The sequence below is a fragment of the Callorhinchus milii genome, unplaced genomic scaffold, assembly GCF_018977255.1.
Source record: "Callorhinchus milii isolate IMCB2004 unplaced genomic scaffold, IMCB_Cmil_1.0 Scaffold8, whole genome shotgun sequence".
Lineage (NCBI taxonomy): Eukaryota > Metazoa > Chordata > Chondrichthyes > Chimaeriformes > Callorhinchidae > Callorhinchus > Callorhinchus milii.
Genome location: NW_024704749.1, coordinates 8,609,797 through 8,630,081, shown reverse-complemented (window position 1 = coordinate 8,630,081; position 20,285 = coordinate 8,609,797). Strand labels below are relative to the sequence as shown.

Genomic DNA, 20,285 nt, shown 5'->3' with positions numbered 1-20,285 from the left:
CCCCGGAAAAGCAATCCGCCAATTGGCTAACAACCGGGTTCCTACTTACTGCCAGGTAAACAGAGGCGTGTGGAGTAAGGAAACTTGCCCAACGTTTTGCTCTGCCCGGGAATCGAACTCAGGTCCTCTCGCTTGTGAGGTGAGTGCTCCGCAAAATTACCAGAATATCCGAGAGGGATGGAGAGGGTAGGGAGAAATATAGTTCACAAGGCACATGCCGGGGCTCTGTGCGCTGTGTGTGGGCACAGACACTCGCTGTGAGCTCTGTACTGAGTGAAGGCTCTGGGGTGAGTCACCCTAACACTGGAGAAGCTCAAAATAATCGCCGCAAATTCACTGACAACAGAACGAGCAGAACGGCAGCTTAACTCTCTGCTGGAGTGAACAGCCACCAGCCAGCTAACCTAACATTGTTTGCGAGGAAATTCACTACAGTATACAGAAAGTTTCCCTGTACCACCCACTTCTCGCCACCACAACAACAACAGCCACCACTATTTATACAACACCCATCATGCAGGGTGGCAGCTCGGAGAGGGACATTTCCAAGACACGTGAAAAACTACATTTATTTTGCGCTCTTCAAAAAAAAAAAACGGATTCTCTATAAACAGAAAACACTCTAAATGATACCACAACCAATTCTGCTGGATATCTGTCGCCTGCCAAACAACTAACCGTCAGTTTCATTGTGTGGCGAGGCGTGTTCGTTCCAGCACCATTACATTAATTAGATTCTCTCGGTGACGAATGGAAAACCTAACATGAAGGAGCAGCTCTTTACGTTAAATACTCCGCCCACCCACTCGCTCCCTCACCTACCAACAACTGCAGAAAGCAGTGTGATTTACCAAAACATGTCAATCTCAGCCCAGCTCGCTCGTTCCCATGTTCAGCAGTACCGCTCGGGAAGGAGATGTTTCCCTGGTTGTAGCTCAGTGACTCGGTGACTTTAACACTAAAGGACTATCAGCCCAGAGAACGTTAAACTTCAGCAACCCTTTCCACAGTGTGAGATGCGAAGATCACCCAACGTAGTTCTACAGCGAGCGTCATGTAGGATAACGTCTCACAGCCCTCGCAGACATTTACTGCAACCACAACAGAACTGGCATACGGTGGGCAGGTGCAGAACAAAAGGACAGTGATCTCCGACACAAACCTGGGCTGTTTCTGGCTGTTTATTCTCTCTGGATAAAAGGATTGCAACGGAAGCAGCTGCTTACTGACTTGTAATCACATAAACAGCTCAAGAATCCTCTACAAGTCAGGACGAGAAAGCACATTCTGTCTGGAAGCTTCAGTTAGTTTTCAAAATATAGGAGACGAGGACTAAAGAAAGGCAAAACAGCCCGTCCTCACTACCAGGGTCCCCTAGAACACACCCGTTATTCACTGGACAGACAGCCTGCCAGGGATTGTGGTCAATCTTTCACTGAAACCCACTTTGTTCCCATTTGGAACAAGTGGTGATCACTTTGCACCAACATGGACCCCTTCCAACCACAGCCTCGCATCCTCCAGCTTCACCTCCAACTCCACACACCTACCGCCCCGCCTACCCACACCTCTACATCCCCTCCCCGCTCCCCTCAGCCCCCATCCCCACTGATTCCAATCAAGCTGCAATAAAAAAGGAGCCTTACTGTTTAGGCCAGGCACCAGGTTGCCAAACCCCCTACATCCCCTTCACCCCCCGCTCTGTGCTAGCCTCCTGCGCCTTGCTCCATTTCTCTTGAGGCCTTCACCAACCTCTATCTCTCTCTTTCTCTCTCTTTCTCTCTGACAGTGCCATTGGTCAAGAAACTGAAAGCCTGCTCACCTGCTCGCAGCTCTCTGTGAGGCTGTTCGAGGCGTTCATCCGTGTGAGAGGCTGTGAGTGAGCGCAAGTGTCTGAGTCTGGCCGGCACCACACCACAGGCACCAAAACCAGGTCAACAGCAGCAACACACGCTCCACAATCTCATCGTTATCACAGGGCAAATTCACTGCCGAGCTCGAGGCCCCAAAAACAAGCATCCAGTAGCTTCACACTTAGGAGAGGGCTCTCAAACAGTTCCCTGTTTATTGTCTGACAGAGCAGCACATACCCAGTCACTGTCAGGCAAGAGAGTCTAGGGCAGAGCAGGGCAGGATTGAGTTGGTATTGGAAGCATAAGGGTGGACTAATGACATTGAGGTTCCATCTTTTGCTTCTTTACAGGAGCAGCTGTGTTTACAGGGTTTGACAAACTGTTGCTGCAAACAAAAGCCGGTATCGCATTACCAGATGTCTTTAATAACTGGGTGAGGAGGATCAAGGTCAAGATTTCAAAGCGATTTAAACGTATTGAGCTGGTCCCTCAGTGTGTAATTCTGCCCTCTTCTTTCTCAAGATCAGGAACTTACAGGTAACAGTGGGGAAAAAAAGACGTCATAGATTCATAAAGCACAGGAGTAGGCCATTCCTCCCCCATTCGTGTCTGTGCTGATGCTCGCTCCCCTCACACTGGAGCTCTCTACTCTAACGCCACTCCCTGTTCTCTCCATATTGCTGTCCTTGGGTCCTGAGGAAATAGTAGCTTGGACCAAGAACAGTCATTGATAATGTAATTTTGCGAGTCAAAGCCCCATAGACAGAACAACATGGCTTGTAATGATCTGGTAAACAATAACATACCTAAAGCTATCGGGCAGGAAAGTAGAGAGCATGCGTGTCATCACTGCATGTCTCAGGAGACAAACGAGGAGGTTGAAAGGTGATTCTTATTGAAGTGGCTGTAAATATGCTGTTGGCGAGCTGGGAGTACATTTCATAGCTTTGGGACACTGCTGCATGTGGAGGGCGCTATATAAATGCAAGTTCTTGTTGACATTTGTACTCATCTCTGAAATCTTACCCTGACATCAAACCCATCAGAACAATAACAAACGGTAAAGCTAAATCCGGATGCAATCTCCCGACCTCCTCACCCAGGAAAGTTACTCAAGAGAGCATGTGTGTCGTCACTGTACGTCTCAGGGGACAAACGAGGGCGATGGGCTGATTGGGGATTTACACATCCATCCCCAGCTACAGCAAGATCAGGCTATGAACACACGGCTGGCACAGTATTTCTGTTTGTTACCACTATCTCCACATTTAAAGGTTAATGCATTCCGCAGAACGTCTCAACCACTCACTAAACAATGAACTACAACAGGAAGCACGACTCAGAGTGGCACCTCCCAACCAGAGGAACGGGGAGTTTGTGGGCGCAGTGAACAATGAGACACACACTGAACCGTGCCAGGGAGAGCGGTTTTAAACAAGAAACAACTCAAGTTGGCCTTGGGGCCCCACAGCGCAGCTGAAGTCACACAGCCCCACGGTGCAGCTCAGCCTCGAGGCCCCACGGCGGAACTCAGTCACGGTTGTAGGATTGGGACAAGGCACACCTAGCACCATTGGAAGATTGTAATTAAATCATAACTGCTTCTGCAATTCCAATAACCGCAAAAGAAAAGGAAACGCGGAGCCAGAGCACTCACAGAGCGGAGGCGGATTCGGTGTAAGCTGGGTGCGGATTGTGTGGAACCCCGGGGTGGGCAGTTGGACTGCGTGCAGACTGAGATGCTGAGAGAGAGAGAGAGAGAGAGAGCAAGAGCAAGAGAGAGAGAGAGAGAGAGCGCGTGCACAGGGCACCCGGGATTGAAGGTAAGCGGCTAATTTGCCGCTGCACATTCAGTGACTGAGCAGTAAACAGCTGGGGAGATAGCCCGTGCTGTAGCATGTGACCTTGCAAATGTCAGAGCAGATTTTCCATTCAATGCGAGACACTCCGGCAAAGAAGCCCTACTCGCCTTGTGGAGCAGACTGGGTTCCCGCGGAACTGTGACCCCGGCCGGCTTCGTTCCCACAGCCTCACCCGGAAACATGGCTGAAAAGGTCAGGGCACAACAACAACAAATTTTATTCATATAGCGCCTCTCACGCAGTCGAAGAGGAGGGTCTTGAGACAGGCTTTGAAGGAGGGAAGGGAGGGAGCGAGGGCAAAGGGACTGGGGATGGCATTCCAGAGGGTGGGGTACAGAGAGCCTGAAGGCCCGACCACCGTTAGTGGGGCGGGGCGAGGCGGGCTGGGGACGTGTAGCAGGCTGGAGCCCACTGAGTAGAAGGAGCGGACAGGGCGGTATGGGGTTTTCAGATCACAGAGGTAATAGGGAGGAGCAAAGCCGCAGAGGGCTTTGAAAGCGAGGATGAGGATTTTGAACTCTCTTCTCTGGGGGATGGAGAGCCAGTGGGTAAATACCCACAGCAGCTGAGCAAACTCACAGCACAGCATCACTACGGGCTGCGTGCGATACAAGTACGCTGTTTATTCTGTAGGTCAGCGGAACGAGTGAGTTTTCCAAAGCTACTCGTGAGTTATTGGAAAGCCAACAGCGCTGATGCCATATTTAGCTCTGAAAGTAGCAGGCAAACCTCATGTATCTGCTCAAAGCTCCTCCCTACCTCTGTGATACTCTCCAGACTCGTTGTCCTGCTCCCCCCCCCAACACCCCCCACCACCCCTCATGTATCTGCTCACAGCTCCTGCCTACCTCTGTGATACCTCTCCATCTCCCTGTCCTTCTATTTGTCTTCGAAAGCCACCTAAACACCCACCTCAATGACCGTGTCCACCTTCTCATTCCCAAAATAGCACCCACCCGCCACTCCACACCCTATGCTTGGGGCCAGCACACATCTATCAGTCACCCAATCACCAAGATGCTCTGCATCTGCAGAGAGCCTCAGGTGGGGAGACTGGAAACAAACTCCAGCCTTCTGGCTTCCCCTGTGGCTTCAGGTCCTCAGAACCTGTGATCAGCTGTACAGGAACCAGCCAGGCTGCCCTGCCCTGCCCAACTCCACACAATCCCAATCCTTTCACATTTGTGTCAGAAAATAAATCCCTTACGTTATTTTGATCTGATGATTAGTTAACAAGGGAATCGTTTGTGGCCAAAACGCACGCATTCCAAGGTAGGACTCGATGTGAAAGACCTCTGCACGGCACGTGGTTCAGCTGTACAGGGCTCCGCGCTCTCCACTTATAATAACCCACAGCACAAGTCATCCTCCTTTCATTAACGCAACTTAATTCTCATTAATGCAACTTGCTAAGTGTGACATAATATGCATCGGCCTGTTCACTTATGCAAATGCACTAATTGGATCATTAGTTTCAGTCTGTCTAACGCTAGCATTAATTATTCCTTTAATTCTGAGGGCGTGAGGGTCGGAGGGAGCAGTCATTGAGGAGACAGTTTGTTGAGGTGAATACACCATTGCAAGGGATCGTGGACACTATAGGTGGCGGAAAAACATCACCCCCAGTTCAGAGTCTACCATTATACTCAGACATTAAGCACAGGAAACAGAGTGAGGAAGTGATCAGCAACCTTTGGTTATAGAGGTATATGCCTGGCAAGAGGGAGAGGAGGCAAAGTGTACGCACTCACACACTACAATGCTACCTGGTCACACCCACAGACACGCACACACTCCCACAGCACTACCTGGGGGCACGCACACACACACACACACACAGAGCACCACCCAGTCCCACACCACACAACCACCCAATCACTCACACAAACAGACACACACATTATTTATGATGGTTACTGACAAGGCTTTAAATCCACTGTCGTCATTTTAGAACACAGCCGCCAGGGTTCGTATGGAATTATTGCATAAAATTTCCCGAGGAGCACGGAAGCTCCTACTTACTGCTCCCAACCGAGGAAAAGCCTCAGTGTTTCTGTGCCCGGATGTGAACATGGAGCATCCTCCAGGCTAACACCAGCACAGATTAGCGGCTGCTTGCTGAAACCTTAGCTGATGGAAACACAAAGCTATTTCTAATTCCCAGTTCCCAGTCCGTTGGTCTGTATATTTGGGTTCACAGAGACAGAGACCGCACTCCCTCCTGCCTCACTCTCACTCGCTTCACGTCTTCATTGCTTACAAAATGTGGTCATTCAATCCACGACTGTTTGTGGGACACTGCTGTGCGCAATTGGCTGCTGTGTTTCGCCCACAAAAAACACAGTCAATCCACTTTACAGTATGTGCTGTGAAGCGCTTTGAGACGTTACAGCGACATGATAAGGCGCAGTATCAAATGCAAGGATTATTATTATTACAATCACTGCAAATATAAGCGTAAGAGAGGAAAGGCTCCAGATAGTCTCAAAAGACACACACACACACACACACAGTTTTAAAGCCACTTGAGCCAGCCACAACGCCACACCTACTGTGCTGTACTGTAGGGAGGTAAATGAATTTTACCTTTTCACGACATCTGAAGCTCTGTCTAATCAATCCATTGTTTTCCTGCATTTCTTACCGACGAACATCATGAGGTGCGTGCCTTGTTGCCTACCCTCAAACCTCCCCCCTTCTCTCCCTCACCTCCACCTCACCAGCATCCTTGGACCGACGGCCCGCACGTTAGGACCAGGACACTGGCTGCCGGTAGGTCGATAGGGCGGGAGTCCCACATTGAACAGAGAAAATGGATTCTGGGCTACGCTGGCTGGGAGCGTTAGTTAGGCAGAGCGAGTTGCCATGGAGAGTCGGCTGGCTAGCTGGCTGGAGGAAGGAGCAAGACAATATGTCAGGAGCCGGGAAACAGCTAATCAGCCTCACCGTGCATTTCACTGCAAAGCAAAGAGCCTCCCCACTCGTCAGCGATGACTGCGCCTCTCATTCGTATGCAAAGCCCATCAACAAAGCAGACAGCTGCCTACTGGTCAACATCTCCTCTTTAAATCGACATTCCTGAGCTTGCTCGGTGCCTGACAGTATGAACAGTAGGCTCCATTTAAAGCAAACCTGCCCACACCCCTCGCCCTCTCCAACCACCACACACACACACACACACAAACACCGGAATAAACAGTAAAACCGGCAGCTTTAATGAAACCAGTGACTCACTGATGAGTCTCTCTCTCTCGCTCTCGTCCCCTCTGCTCTGCTCGCTCCGCTCGGCTCAAGCTCTGGGACAATAATTCTCACAGATCTGCTGGCGTCTCATCAGTTTGCAGCCTCACGCACAGTCCAGCAGCCAGAACAACAATGCCCTGCCCAGCCCAGCCCTGCCATTCCCATCCCGTCCTCACCATCAATTACTAATGTGGCTGTTCAATCACTGCTAACACAGGCACACCAACACACACACCCAGTTTGAAGCGCTGGCTCCAAACTTGCGTGTAAAGGAACGTTTTGCCTGGATACTGAATTGTTGCCTGGGCAGGTTGCCTGGGTACCTGCAAGTTCCAAATTCTTATAATTCCCCCTACTCTTTCCCCCCCTCCCCTCCTCACACACACACACACACACACACTGCCCCCAGCGATAGACTTCTGAAAATCTGTCCCTGAATCCATCGTCATTTATACGTCAGCAAGACAAGCACCAGCTAATAACCCTTCACTGTGGAGGCCTTGGCATCTCTCGTTCGACAGACGCGGTCTAAAATTAATTAAATTCACTTTTTTTTTTAATCCTAATTTCAGAGCGTCGACCTCATCGCAGGCGCTGTGACCATCAGCGTGTCCTAGTAACAGAACGAGAGGAGAGCCTCTGTCCCTTGCGCCCACATACTGTCCGCAGGGAAAATAGTTACAGCTCAGCTCCCTCCTCCACCTGTTCTCTTGGTCTTGGTCACTTCTTGCCTCCTCTCAACAACAACAACAAGTTACACTGATCCAGCACCTTTCTCCTAAGAGCAACACCTCGAGGTGCTTTACAGAACAAGGCCCCAGTGCAAATGGAAGGGAATGTTCTGTAAACGAACACAGCAACTAACTAACGTGCTAAACAGCAGGAGCCGAGGAGCCCGAGTCACTCGGGAGTCTGCACGCCTGTGTGCATGTGTGTGTGTTTGTGCGCTGGAGGCTGAGGGGCGAGCGGGAGGGGAGGGCTGGAAGGGGTGACACTCCTGATCTTCAAATCCCTCCACTCCTCTGCATCCCCCTACCTCTCTGACCTCCTCTCTTCTCACAACAGTGCCCGTTGCCTTTGCTTCGCCGGGTCTGGCCTCCTCCTTGTCACCCGAATCCTCCGCTTCACCCTCGGCGGCCGTGCCTTCAGCCACTATGCCCCGAGGCTCTGGAATTCCCTTCCTCACTCCCTTCGCCTCGCCCCCTCTCTTCCTATTTTCAAGTCTCTGCTGAAGACCTTTCGTTTCGACCGCGTCTTTGGTCACCTTCCTCCCCCTCCCCCCGGCTCGGTCCCGGGATCCGTTACTGTGAAGCGCTCTGAGACGCCGTCCAACATGGAGGGAGCTCTATAAATCCAAGTCGTTGTTGTTGTTGTTGTCGACAAGGTGTTCCTGACTGCTGGCTAGTCAGTCCTGCTGCAAAGCGCGCGTTTGAGAAGAGCAAGAGTAGGACTGGGCCTGGATTACACCCAAAGTACCACACACTACACGCAGACACACGGTGCTGCTGACATGATACTGACACGCTGCTAGCACGACTGACGTCCACTCAACTGACACACCTCGCCTCGCCAGTTACAAAGTTAAAAAGCTGCCACAGGCTCTGCCTGATCTGCTCAACTGGATAATCTGCTTTTTGTACCAATGCCAGCCCGAAACAAACACCACTTCTAACCCATTTACTGACCGAAATCCTCCCTTTTCATCTGTCAGGGCCTCGTCACAACAACACGCATTTCCACATGAAAGACACACGCGCACTCACACACACACACGGAGAGCTTCCACAGCAAAGCTGCACGGTTTATTGTAATCACATTATTATAATGCGATGAAGGACAGAGACAACTGTACAGGCAGGTCAGACTCCGGGACTGAGGCTTCCTGTAAACTAGAGGGTGACGGACGGACTGACTGACTTGAGTGTTAGTGTGGAACCGGGAGGATTTACAGTCCTTGCTCGTCAATAATAAACCCAAGTGCACAATTCACACCAACCACAGCAGATTCAAAATGACATTAGAACACCCACACCGCCCACCCCTCTCCGCCCTCCCCTGATCCAAACATCAGGACGTCATTTGCAAAACAATAAAGTGCCATCAGACCTGGCACTGTCACAGCACCCATCACCTCAAAATGTCTCCAAGCTTCCAGTCCACCATCCCTTGCTCTCAGTCTTCATGAGGTCAGGGTTGATTTCTCCTCTCACCCAAAGCGTAGGGAAGCATAGGTGAGGCGAGGGTTGTATGTGATGATTGCCGACCCTACCTCCCCACCTCCCTCCACCATTTTAAATGGGTATCAGTAATTCCAACACATTGACTGACAGGACAACAACAACAAATTGCATTTATACAGCGCTTTTCACACTGGGAGGACGCCCAATGTGATAACCTCCTGACAAACACCTGCGCCCCCCCGCCCCCACTTTGCCAAGCGCTGGTGATCTGGTCTGATCTCTAGCACTAAAGATTATTATCGCAGTCGGTTGTCAAGTCGCTATCATTCTCGCATCTTATCATTCTAGTAATAACAATCTGCTATAACCCACACAATTTCATTTTGCCCTTTGTAATAACTACTCGATTACTCATCGCCCAGAATACAGCGCGCAAAGGGAAATCACCGCTTGTCTGGTGTTAAACAATAAACTCATCACCGCAGAGTCTAACACAGAGTTCAGGTGTTGTAGCTATTTTGCACACCTGTGATATAACTACGTCTTTCCAATCAACAATTACAACAACAACAACATTACATTTGTATAGCGCCTTTCACGTCGGGAGGACGTCCCAAGGTTTAATGGTGTTCTACACGGCATGTTCCTATCTGGCTGAATACAACAAGGGCCATTTGTACAATGATTAAGAAGTAATTGTGTTAAAAGGGAGGCTCATTTTTACACAGAGGGACACTTAAAAAGACATCAGGCCTTCACACAAGGCCGTTTTTATAGTCAATTTCCCCCCCACCACATCCCCCCCCACCCCCATGTGGGACGTTGCTAATCTGAGCCAAGTCTGTGAGCAGATGTCAGGCTTTTCTCCACGGAGAGGGAAGGAAAATCAGAATCTGTTTCAAACAAGCGAGAGACTGCGACTGCACTGCCTGTGTATGTGTGTGTGTGTTTACAGGCAGCTGCTGAGCAGTGCTGCTGGCACAGGCCGGAAGAAGACTGCTTTCCTGTTCAGTCAGATAGTGTACTGTTCGGGGGGAGGTGGGAGGTAGAGACATTAATTTTAGAAAAAGGGAAAAGAGCGAAAGAGCTTGTGCTTTTTCTTAAGCACTCGTCATGTCAGAAGACCTCAAAGCCTTACACGCCGATTCCCGCCAAGAGTGGCAAATGTGGCAGCCGTTTTGTACAAAGCCCCAGTAAATAGCCACGGTGAGGGAGAGATTCTCCTCGAGGTGACCGTAGGCACGACAGAAGAGGAAGGTCTTCAAGGTGATCTGAAAATGGGGAGAGAGGGGGAAAGGCAAAGGGAATGAGGGCGAGAGTTCCGCAGCTTCGGGGACACCACTGCACTGGTGTAGTCCCAAACAGATATCCGGTCATGGAATGTGCCGTAATCTCTCCGCCACATGTAACTTTATAAAAATGCTTTTTTTTTTTAAGGATGGGAATAATAACTAGATGAGAGGAGTGCTGTCGTGTCTTGAATCATTGGCAGAAAATCTCACAACCAAACAAATCTACTGGCAAGAAATCAAATGCTGGACCATTGGAATTCTCTCTCTCTCTGTCTGGCACCGATGTGGAGAAAGCCATTACCAGACGCTAGGTTCGGCTGGGCTGCCGCTGGTGCTTTGCCAGATGCCTCTCACCAACGCTCCATTAATGTGACTCATCGATTGATAACTGACCATTAAAAGCCGTCAGGTGGTTGACTAAACGCTGAGCAAGTCCATTCTCTCTGCGGAGACTCTGACAGATGTTACTGTGCTGCAGAAAACAAAGAGTGCTGCGTCAGCGAGGAATAGGCTTTGGCATCGAGATTGTGGAGAAACACTGAGCCACACAAGATCACGTTGCTGCTGCTCAATCACAGTCACCAGGTGAGGAACCTGTAATAAGAATAATAAAAATCCTTGCCTGTCCTCACTCACATGCCCACGTCCACCTTTCCAGCAGGGAAGGAGGCGCGAGGAGGGGTCGCCTTTGAATAACAACCAAGAGCAGAAAACCCTGGCTGCTGCCCCACACCCCACCCCACGCCTCCCGACCCGGGCGCGGAGGCCAAAGATAATCCCGATAGCTGGCCAGGCTGAGCATAGCAAAGACCAGGAATTCCACATCGTGACTTTGCGTCCCACATGCCTTTACCACAGCTAGCCGCTTGAAGGAAGCTAGAGATGACACCACTTGGTGAAGGATGACGTGACTGAGAAGCCACATGTCGTGTTATTAGGTTGTGCGAACTGGAGCCAGTTCCTCACTTACCAACTGGTGTGGAACCTACTTATACAAGCGAATATGCCATCACTAATCCTGATCCAAATCCCCCGACCTGCCTGAGCAATTCACATTTAAAACGAACACAGTTTGATTTCTTTATTTCTAGCATATTAATCAGAGCAAGTAGCTGTGTGATACAGCACTGCACTAAGACGTATTGAGGGGTGTCGCGCACACACACACGCACACAGAGACACGCACACACACAGACACACGCACGCACGCAGAGAGACACGCGCGCACACAGAGAGACACGCGCGCACACAGAGAGACACCCGCGCACACAGAGAGACACCCGCGCACACAGAGAGACACGCGCGCACACAGAGAGACACCCGCGCACACACACAGACACACGCGCGCACACAGAGAGACACGCGCGCACACAGAGAGACACGCGCGCACACAGAGACACGCGCGCACACAGAGAGACACACGCACACAGAGAGACACGCACACACCCAGTGCTCATAAATACACAAATGAGGCCTCGCCAAGTGAGTAAACAAAGCTTTAGAAATTCTATAACAAGATCTTGTTAATTTCTTTAGTGTACAATCTGGTGGGAAATCAGAACAGTTCAATGATTCCAGGCGAGAGCACCTGTCGTAAAGTATATCTTCGACTGTAAGCAGCCATTTATTCACTTGCAACACACACAGTCACTACACTCAGCTGCATATCCTGGGAAGCGCTTTGAGACATTATATTATTAATAATAATTTTCTTTCAAAAAAAGTTCTGTCCTTGTGGAAAGACAACTAACACTTTTACATACAGAAGCACCTTTCACATCGGGAGGACGTCTCAAAGGGGATTTACACTGCGGCCTACGTGTGCGTGCAGAAACCTGAGCTGGATAGCACAGGAACAGAAAAAGAAATAAAGGATGTATGAAGTCGGTCACCAAAGCAAAATAAAACTCTCTTTGCTTCAAATAAATTACCTCAGCCTCTTTTCTACGGATGAACATTATCCGTGCTGCTGTTTATGCAAATATAACCAGCACCATCTGCCCTAAAGGTCAACTGACACCCAGTAAACAGCAACCGCAGGTTCAGTCCTGTCAAACGCACCGATATCATCTATAACAACATGTGCAATGCATTCCTGTGCAATCCGTCTCAGAGAGGAACAAGCCAGGACTCTGTAAGTTTGGAAACACTGCTTAATATTTTTTTTAAAAACAACAATAATTTGGTCACTTCAATCCACGGCTGTTTGTGGGACGCCGCTGTGCCCAATTGGCTGCCGCGTTTGGCCCATAAAATATACAGTCGATTCACTTTACAGAATATCCTGTGAAACGCTTTGAGATGCGATAAGTCGCTACATCATATGCAAGGATTATTGTAATATTCACAGAGCCCATTGCTATACTGACCAGACAGGCATCTATATACCACAACACGGGGCTTTATGTATTAACTGTAACAGTCAGTAAACAATATTAAGGTACTTTATTATATTAATTGCACTGAATGTTACTTTGAGTGAAGAGAAACATGCTGGCCTCAAACAGAGATCAAATTCACCTGGCTGTGTGGCACATGTTAGCCACAGCCGTAACATCACAAACCAGTGGGAGAAAGGTCAGAAAACAGCAATAGTGTGAGAGCGACTGGACCCTGACCACGGCTACCAGCCCACTCCCCACTTCCCACCCCCCACAGCCTGCTCCACCCCACCTCTCCCCACACACAGCCAGCTTCCCCTCCCCCTGCTCCATGCAAAAAGGCTGAATGAGCTAATCTGTTTCATTATTCTTCACAGCACAATCACAAAGCGAACAGATAAGATAATGCTAGTGCAAGGAACACAAGTGGCATGTTATTATTCCTGAGCTCCTACAGCAATGGGTAATCTCACCTTTCTTGATGGTAAGCCATCATGCCCAACCGCCCTGACAGGAAAGAGCACAGACAGAGACGATGGAGCTGCAGTTTACCAGCGTGTAGAGCTGCCTGGCTTCCAGGACACAAGGAGGAAGTCAGAGAGGCTTCAGCAACGGCTGATGTCACGTCCCTCCTCCCTCGTGCGTACGGACGTGGCTGAGGAAACAAACCCAGACAGGCACTGTTAGTTAGTCAGCTTTGCTTTTTTTCCCCCTCTTCCACTGCAGACACGTTGTTCAAAGCTGTCAGTTCACAACATTAAACAAAAACCAATCACCTTCACCCCATTTGCTATGTTGTGTGCAGAGTGACTTGTTCGGCTGGAACTAGTTTCTGCAAGGAATATTGCTTCCAGGTTTCAAGGGAGAGGAAAGCATCAGAGAGTTTAATCACAGCCAGGGCGCGTCATGACAGGGAAGCCAACCTGACTGATGTCTGACTGTGAGACATTGCTCTATCTCTACCCCCTGATCCCAACACCTAACTCGGGCGCAAATCCCTGACATGTCTAGTGCCTTGGGACGTCCTCCCGATGTGAAAGGCGCTGTGTAAATGTAATTTGTTGTTACAAATCACCACTCACTTACAATTACAAGGTACCACCTCACCAGGAGCGAAGCTGAAATACTCGCCAGGCAAGTCCACGCCCTCACATTCCTCACAGCAGCTTCAGCGATAGTGACAAGTGCTGGGGGAGACCAAGCCATTTTTAAGGAGAGAGAAGCAAAACATGACCTGGGAGTTGTTGTGGGGAGACAGCAGTGAGCAGTGCGCTGAGCTCCCCTTCCTAGCCAGTCTCCCCTCACCTCCCCCCAATTACTGCCTGGACATGTGAGCTACAGCCTATCATCTCCACCATCACTGCCACTCCTGATAGCAATAACAAATGACATTGATACAGCGGCTTTCACGTTGGGAGAGCGTTCCAAAGCGCTGAAATGTCAGGGATTTGCATCCGAGCTGGGGGTTAGGATTAGGAGCAGTGGAGCGCAGGGTCAGTTGGGTGACCAAAGACGTAGTTGAAGAGGAAGTTCTTGAGACGGGCGTTGAAAGAGATAAGGGAGGCGACGAGGCAAAGAGACTGTGGGATGGCGTTCCAAAGGGAGATTGCACACTTAACATGGCTCAGTCGAGTCCCACAAAGTTGGCCACAGTCCCTGGGGTGAGACAGAAAACTTAACTGTGCAGTTACCGGTGAGATTCCCTTCAATCTCTGCCCCCAAAGAGTCTGACTGCTGTTGACTTTGCCCACAGTTCAATCAACTTGGGCTATCTCTCTTATCAGCCTGCCTCACTCTCTCCACACTTTGCCCACTATTATAAACGCACAAAGAAAACATAGCTAAGAAAAAATATTGTTTGCCAGGGCACGCATTAGCTCATTAAAAGACACTTAGCTCTTCCATTAGATCATTAAGACTTTGACCTTCGCCTCTATGAGTAATTTGAGTATGAGCAAAACACGATTTATTACCCCAAAGAATTCAAAATAAAAGCAAACACTGGCACACTTTCACTGGGAGCCTTCGAAGCTGCTGGCAGCCAATAACTCTGGTTAATTATCAGCCAAATAGCGGCCGATTCAAAATAATAAAAAACACAATCCATCATAGCCAATGAATTGCAGATTAAATGTCATAAGTAATTTAAAATACACATTAAAATACACCAACCAACAGTGTATGACTCACCTGCTCTGAGGGACAGATGCTACAGCAGTTTAGCCTGATGGAAACGTGAATCCTCTCAGACACATTAAAATGTGCCATTTATTTTTAGACCGGTTTCTGAGGGCAGAACAATACGTTTCTGGCGATTGTGACTGTGGTGAAAGGTCACTTCACCGTCATGGTTAAAGTCAGGACCCGACAGAGCGTGGCCAGAAACCACAGACCAACGGAGAGTACCCCAGGCGCAACACGGCCATTTTAGCTCGGAGGAGTTTGCAATTTCCTGACAGTCGGGGCCTACACACAAGCGCTTGGTCTGAGAGGCAGAGACAGCCAGCACGCTGCTACAGACAAGCTCCTGCCCATCATACGTGGCTGGCACACACACACACACACACACACACACTAGCCTCTCCGGTCTACAACACACCATCATCATAATAATAATAATCCTTGCATTTGATATAGCGCTTCTCACGTCTTCTCGACGTCTCAAAGCGCTTTACAGAATACACTGTAAAGTGAATTGACTGTATATTTGTGGGCGAACGCGGCAGCCAATTGCGCACAGCAGCGTCCCCACAAACAGTCGTAGATTGAAAATGACCGATTTATTATTGTTTTGTTTTTTGGAGGGATTATTATTAGGCTCTGTGTGTGGAGTAAGGAAACTTGCCCAAGGTTTCGCCCTCTGCCTGGAACTGAACTCAGGTCTCTCACTTGCAAAGCGAGTGCTCTAACCACTGAGCTACAGGACTCCACAAATCATCCACATACGTGGGGTCTGGTCCCGTCAATGCAATACTTTAACAAACCCATCAAGACACTTAGCCTGGGGAGGGGGACATGAGAAGAGGAAGAGGCTATTCAACCCACCAAACCCATTACAGCAAAGGGAGGTGGGGAAAAAGTGTATGCGTCTGTGTGCGTGCATGTGTATGCATATGTGTCTGCGTGCGCGTACGTGAGTGTGTGCATTTGCACGTGAATGTGCATGTGTGTACGTACGAACACCATCAGACTACAATTGGATCATTGGGGTAAGTAACTGGTGATCAATAAGCTCTCCCATTTGCCCCTCTTTCTGGAGAAGCTATCAGCTCGCCTTGACCAAGAACTCCCTCACATGACAGAGAAACCGTAACTTCAAACCAACCCTCCCCACATGCTCGGGGAGCAGCAGGCCGGAGCTCAGATGTTGCTCACCGCGCCAACGCACATCGTATTCCAGCTCACGCCAGACCAGGCCCCACTGCAGCTCTGTCCCCACTCAACAACGTGATCTGTCACCCGCTCGAGCAACAAGCAGCCGTTAACTACAGGTCACCTGGAGGCAGCTGGGAGAACAGGGGAAATTAGTGCAAGGGCAAGTGTCATTTCCATCAACTGCCGGTGACATTCCCTGCACTCGAGGAATCACATGCACATGCTACCGACTATGTGACACCACCCGAGAGAGAGGAGAGAGACAAACAAAGCAGCTCGTTCAAAACGCACGCGAGAATGATGAGCGTGTTAAAATACTTGCGGTTTTTTATAGCGCATTACAATACGCTGATAATATTTGCATTCAGCAGTACACGGGTCACGACAAAGGGCTTCGGTTCTCTGTAAAGTTCCAACGACTGAATTTTACAGTCAATTTGCAGGCAGCAATGTCCCGCAAGCCACCGTGAAGTCGGTAAGCAACCTTATTGAGGGGAAAGTGGGGCAGGACATCAAGGGAGATAAACTCCCTTCTCTTTTCAAATAGCGCTACACAGGATCTTTGGAAGCACGGACAGGGTCTTGGTTTAGTTTACGGCCGTGATGTGCTGAGATCCTTGCGGAGCAGAAAATGCTGTCACGTTTGCTGACAAAAAAAGTCACTATACTTTGCAGTAATTGCATGCAAAGCTCTTTAAAATGTTTTGATGTGATAAAGTTGCTGAGGGAAACAAACTTTTTTTTCTCACTTACTCACTCAGCAGGTCGGGTGACTATTTCTCCCAATTGTATGTATTGCGAGGCATCCTTAACGGCCCCGCAGTGTAACGTACGTACCCCTTAGCAACAGTCGGGCAGTACAATAGTACAGGAATTCTTCTCACAATAGATCCAGCGGCACAATCTTCCCCCACCCACACACCCATTCACCGGCAGGAAAATTGACCTGGTAAAATCCTTGCATTTGATATACCGCCTATTCACATCTTCGAGACTTCTCCGTTCATCACCCCGACACTGAATCTATTGAATGTTACACCCACTGCACAGAAAGGTCAGAGATGACCCGAGAGGGGCTGGGGTATAAGACCAGGATTGGGGGGGGGGGTAATCCAGCTGATATAAATGTAAACTATTGTATTCAAATGGGAGAGTGGCTGGCCTCACGCCCACAGCTGCTTCCTGAGTGATTTCCAGTAGGCGTCACCTACTGCTGTTCACTAAAAACAACACCATTTCAACATCACCTCCAACCGCAGTACGTAAAGCAGATGAATTAATTGTCTGTGGAAAAGGGAGGCCACTAGTTTGCAGACAACAGCGTTGAGCAAACCCTCTTAACGATAAACCAACAACAAAGCACATCTTTTGCTCCCTGTAGAGAGAGGTAGCGAGGCAAGGACACAGATGAGGTTTTACCCAAGTCCTCTCATGGGGGAAAAAAAAACAGCCCATTTTAAACAACAACCGACAAATTACATTTGTATAGCGCCTTTCACATCGGGGGGGGGGGGGGGGGGATTGCCATTCACAACCACTCGCGAGCAGCGTTCAGAAAACAAACTACTGTACCAGCTTCCGGGACAGGAGCTGTAGCTTGCAAAATGGTGCAAAAAAAAACACAAATCAAAATTCGTCCCGACGGAGGCACTTTATTCCTTCTTGTTTTTGACACGCGAGCAGCCCGTTACCATCGCCGCACAAATGGCGCATCTTAACGATTCTTACTCAGTAACAACAACAACTTGCATTTCTAAGGCGGGCGGTTCGTGTCCGGTTTGGGTTGGGCAGCCCAGGGCTGAGCAGACAAGCAGAAGCTGTCATTTCATTCCAAGTTCACACCCAAGAAAGTGCTAACGCCAACTGAAGGTATCAATCAATGTCAGAACAAGTGACACGCGCTGGAAACAAGACCTGACAAAATCCAGGAGAGATTGCTCGCAGAGATTGCACAGATCCTTTTCAGTAACTCAACACTCGTTGTTCCTGTGCCACGTGACAATGATTACCCCCCCTGGCCCTTTAATACAATACTGGGGGGGGGGGGGGGAAGAGTGTTGTGCATACTTTACATCAAATATCTATTGATTCTGCAATGTACTACCCTCCTGCCAGCTTCACTTTTGGTCGCCACAAACCATTTAATGCACCAGTGCTTCCAATCTTTTAATTTGCATTCTGAACCTTTCAACAGGCGGGAGGGAGCCTTGAGAGCATCAGTGCGATGCAAAGCTCTACTGCACCAGTCGTTCAGAACTGTTACTGCACCAGTACGCCATGAACCTCCATACCAAGCAGTGCACCCCCCGAACCCCTCAATATCACAATAATAATCTTTGCATTTGATACCACGCCTTCCCCCGTGGGAGCTATCGTCAAATTGCTACACAGGCTTAATTTGTTGTAAAGCTGTCCCCCAGCTCCGCACTGTAGCGTCAGCCTGGACCGTGCGAGCTCCGAATCCCCGAGGCGGGGGCTGGAACCCCGGGGGGGGGGTTTCCGCGCGCGGTCAGCCGGCTGTCCCGACACCTGCGTCGGAAACCCATCGCCGCGGCTTAGGAGTCTTCAAACCCAACCGAGAGAGAATTCCACCTACACCGTGGAAATCCCGGAGGCAAAGACAAGACTGTTGGAATGGAAGGCGGGCGCTCTCGCTCTCTCGCTCGCTCGCTCTCGCTCTTTATCTCTCTCTCTCTCTCTCTCTCTCTCTCCGGAAGGACGCCTCCTGCTGACCTGATTCCGGAGAGTATTAGGCGCAGGTTGGCAAGAGCCAAGGCTTGGAGGGCGGGCGGGCTGGAGGGCGGTCGGGCGGGGAGGCGGGCGGTGGCGGTGGGAGGGCGAGCGGGAGGGTGGGCGGCGGCGGGCAGGTGGGTTGGAGGGCGGGCTGGAGGGGCGGACGGTTAGGTGGCGAGGGGCGGGCGCGGCGGGCAGGTGGGCTGGAGGGCGAGCTGGGAGGGCGGGCGGGGTTTGGGGGTCTCCCCGGAGTGCGCGTTGGGGTAACCCCGGGACCCCCGGCGGTGAAGGGCGCCACGGACGGGCAAGTTGTGGCCGTCGTCGCCGTCGCGCGCCCAAACCGGCCAACACCACGCACACAGTCTGGTGAGTGAGGCTGACCCCCCCCACCCCGCCCCAGACCCTGGGGTGAGGTTCAAAGCGACCCCCACCCCCCCCCCCAAACCCCTCCCCCCATTCCCCCCCCCCCCCCGGTATCCTAGCAACGCGGCCTCTCTGGGCCCCACAACTCACCTTTCCGCAGCTCGACTCTCAGCGCGGCTCCGGGGGCCCCTCTGTGGGCTCTTCTCCACCTGCCCCACACCCCCACCCCCACCCCCACCCCACCGCCACCGCCCCCCCCGCCCGGTGTGTGGGGCCTGGGCCCTCGCTCCGCCGCCGCCCCCCCCCCCGGTATCGAGCCTCCCAGTCACCACAGCATCGCCGGCAGCGGCGAGACCGGGCCCCGCCAGCCCCTCGCGTGTGAGCGCCGACGGTCCGCTTGACTCATCGCCCGCTCCGACCGACCGACCGACCGACCAACCGACGGGAGGGAGGGAATGAGGCGGTTCCCTCTCCTTTCCTCGTCCCGCCCGCTCCCCCCCCCCCCCCCTCCCCCGCAGGCTCCGCGGCCGAGCGGATCACAGCGCCACCCGCAGGTCAGGCGCCGCAATGACACCCACTCGCCCGCCCGCTTCATCCACTCATCCGTCCATCTCACTCACTCACTCACTCACTCACTCACTCACTCACTCACTCACTCACTCACTCACTCACTCACTCACTCACTCACTCACTCACTCACTCACTCACTCACTCACTCACTCACTCACTCACTCACTCACTCACTCACTCTCACTCACTCACTCACTCACTCACTCACTCACTCACTCACTCACTCCACTCACTCACTCCACTCACTCACTCACTCACTCACTCACTCACTCACTCACTCACTCACCTCACTCACTCACTCACTCACTCACTCACTCCTCCACTCACTCACTCACTCACTCCACTCACTCACTCACTCACTCCACTCAACTCACTCACTCCACTCACTCACTCACTCACTCACTCCACTCACTCACTCACTCACTCACTCACT

At 50.8% G+C, this 20,285-nt stretch overlaps 1 protein-coding gene across 1 annotated transcript in view; it reads right to left on the bottom strand.

Moving 5' to 3' along the window:
* Positions 1-19,515, bottom strand: part of LOC103188016 (membrane-associated phosphatidylinositol transfer protein 2) — a 54,272-nt gene extending 34,757 nt beyond the window's left edge. The window contains exons 1-2 of the mRNA XM_042337372.1: positions 19,433-19,515; positions 13,285-13,466 (exon numbers count right to left, since the gene is read on the bottom strand). The gene's annotated coding sequence lies outside the window, so the exon portion shown is untranslated. The remainder of the gene's footprint in view (positions 1-13,284; positions 13,467-19,432) is intronic.
* Positions 19,516-20,285: the final 770 nt, after the last annotated feature.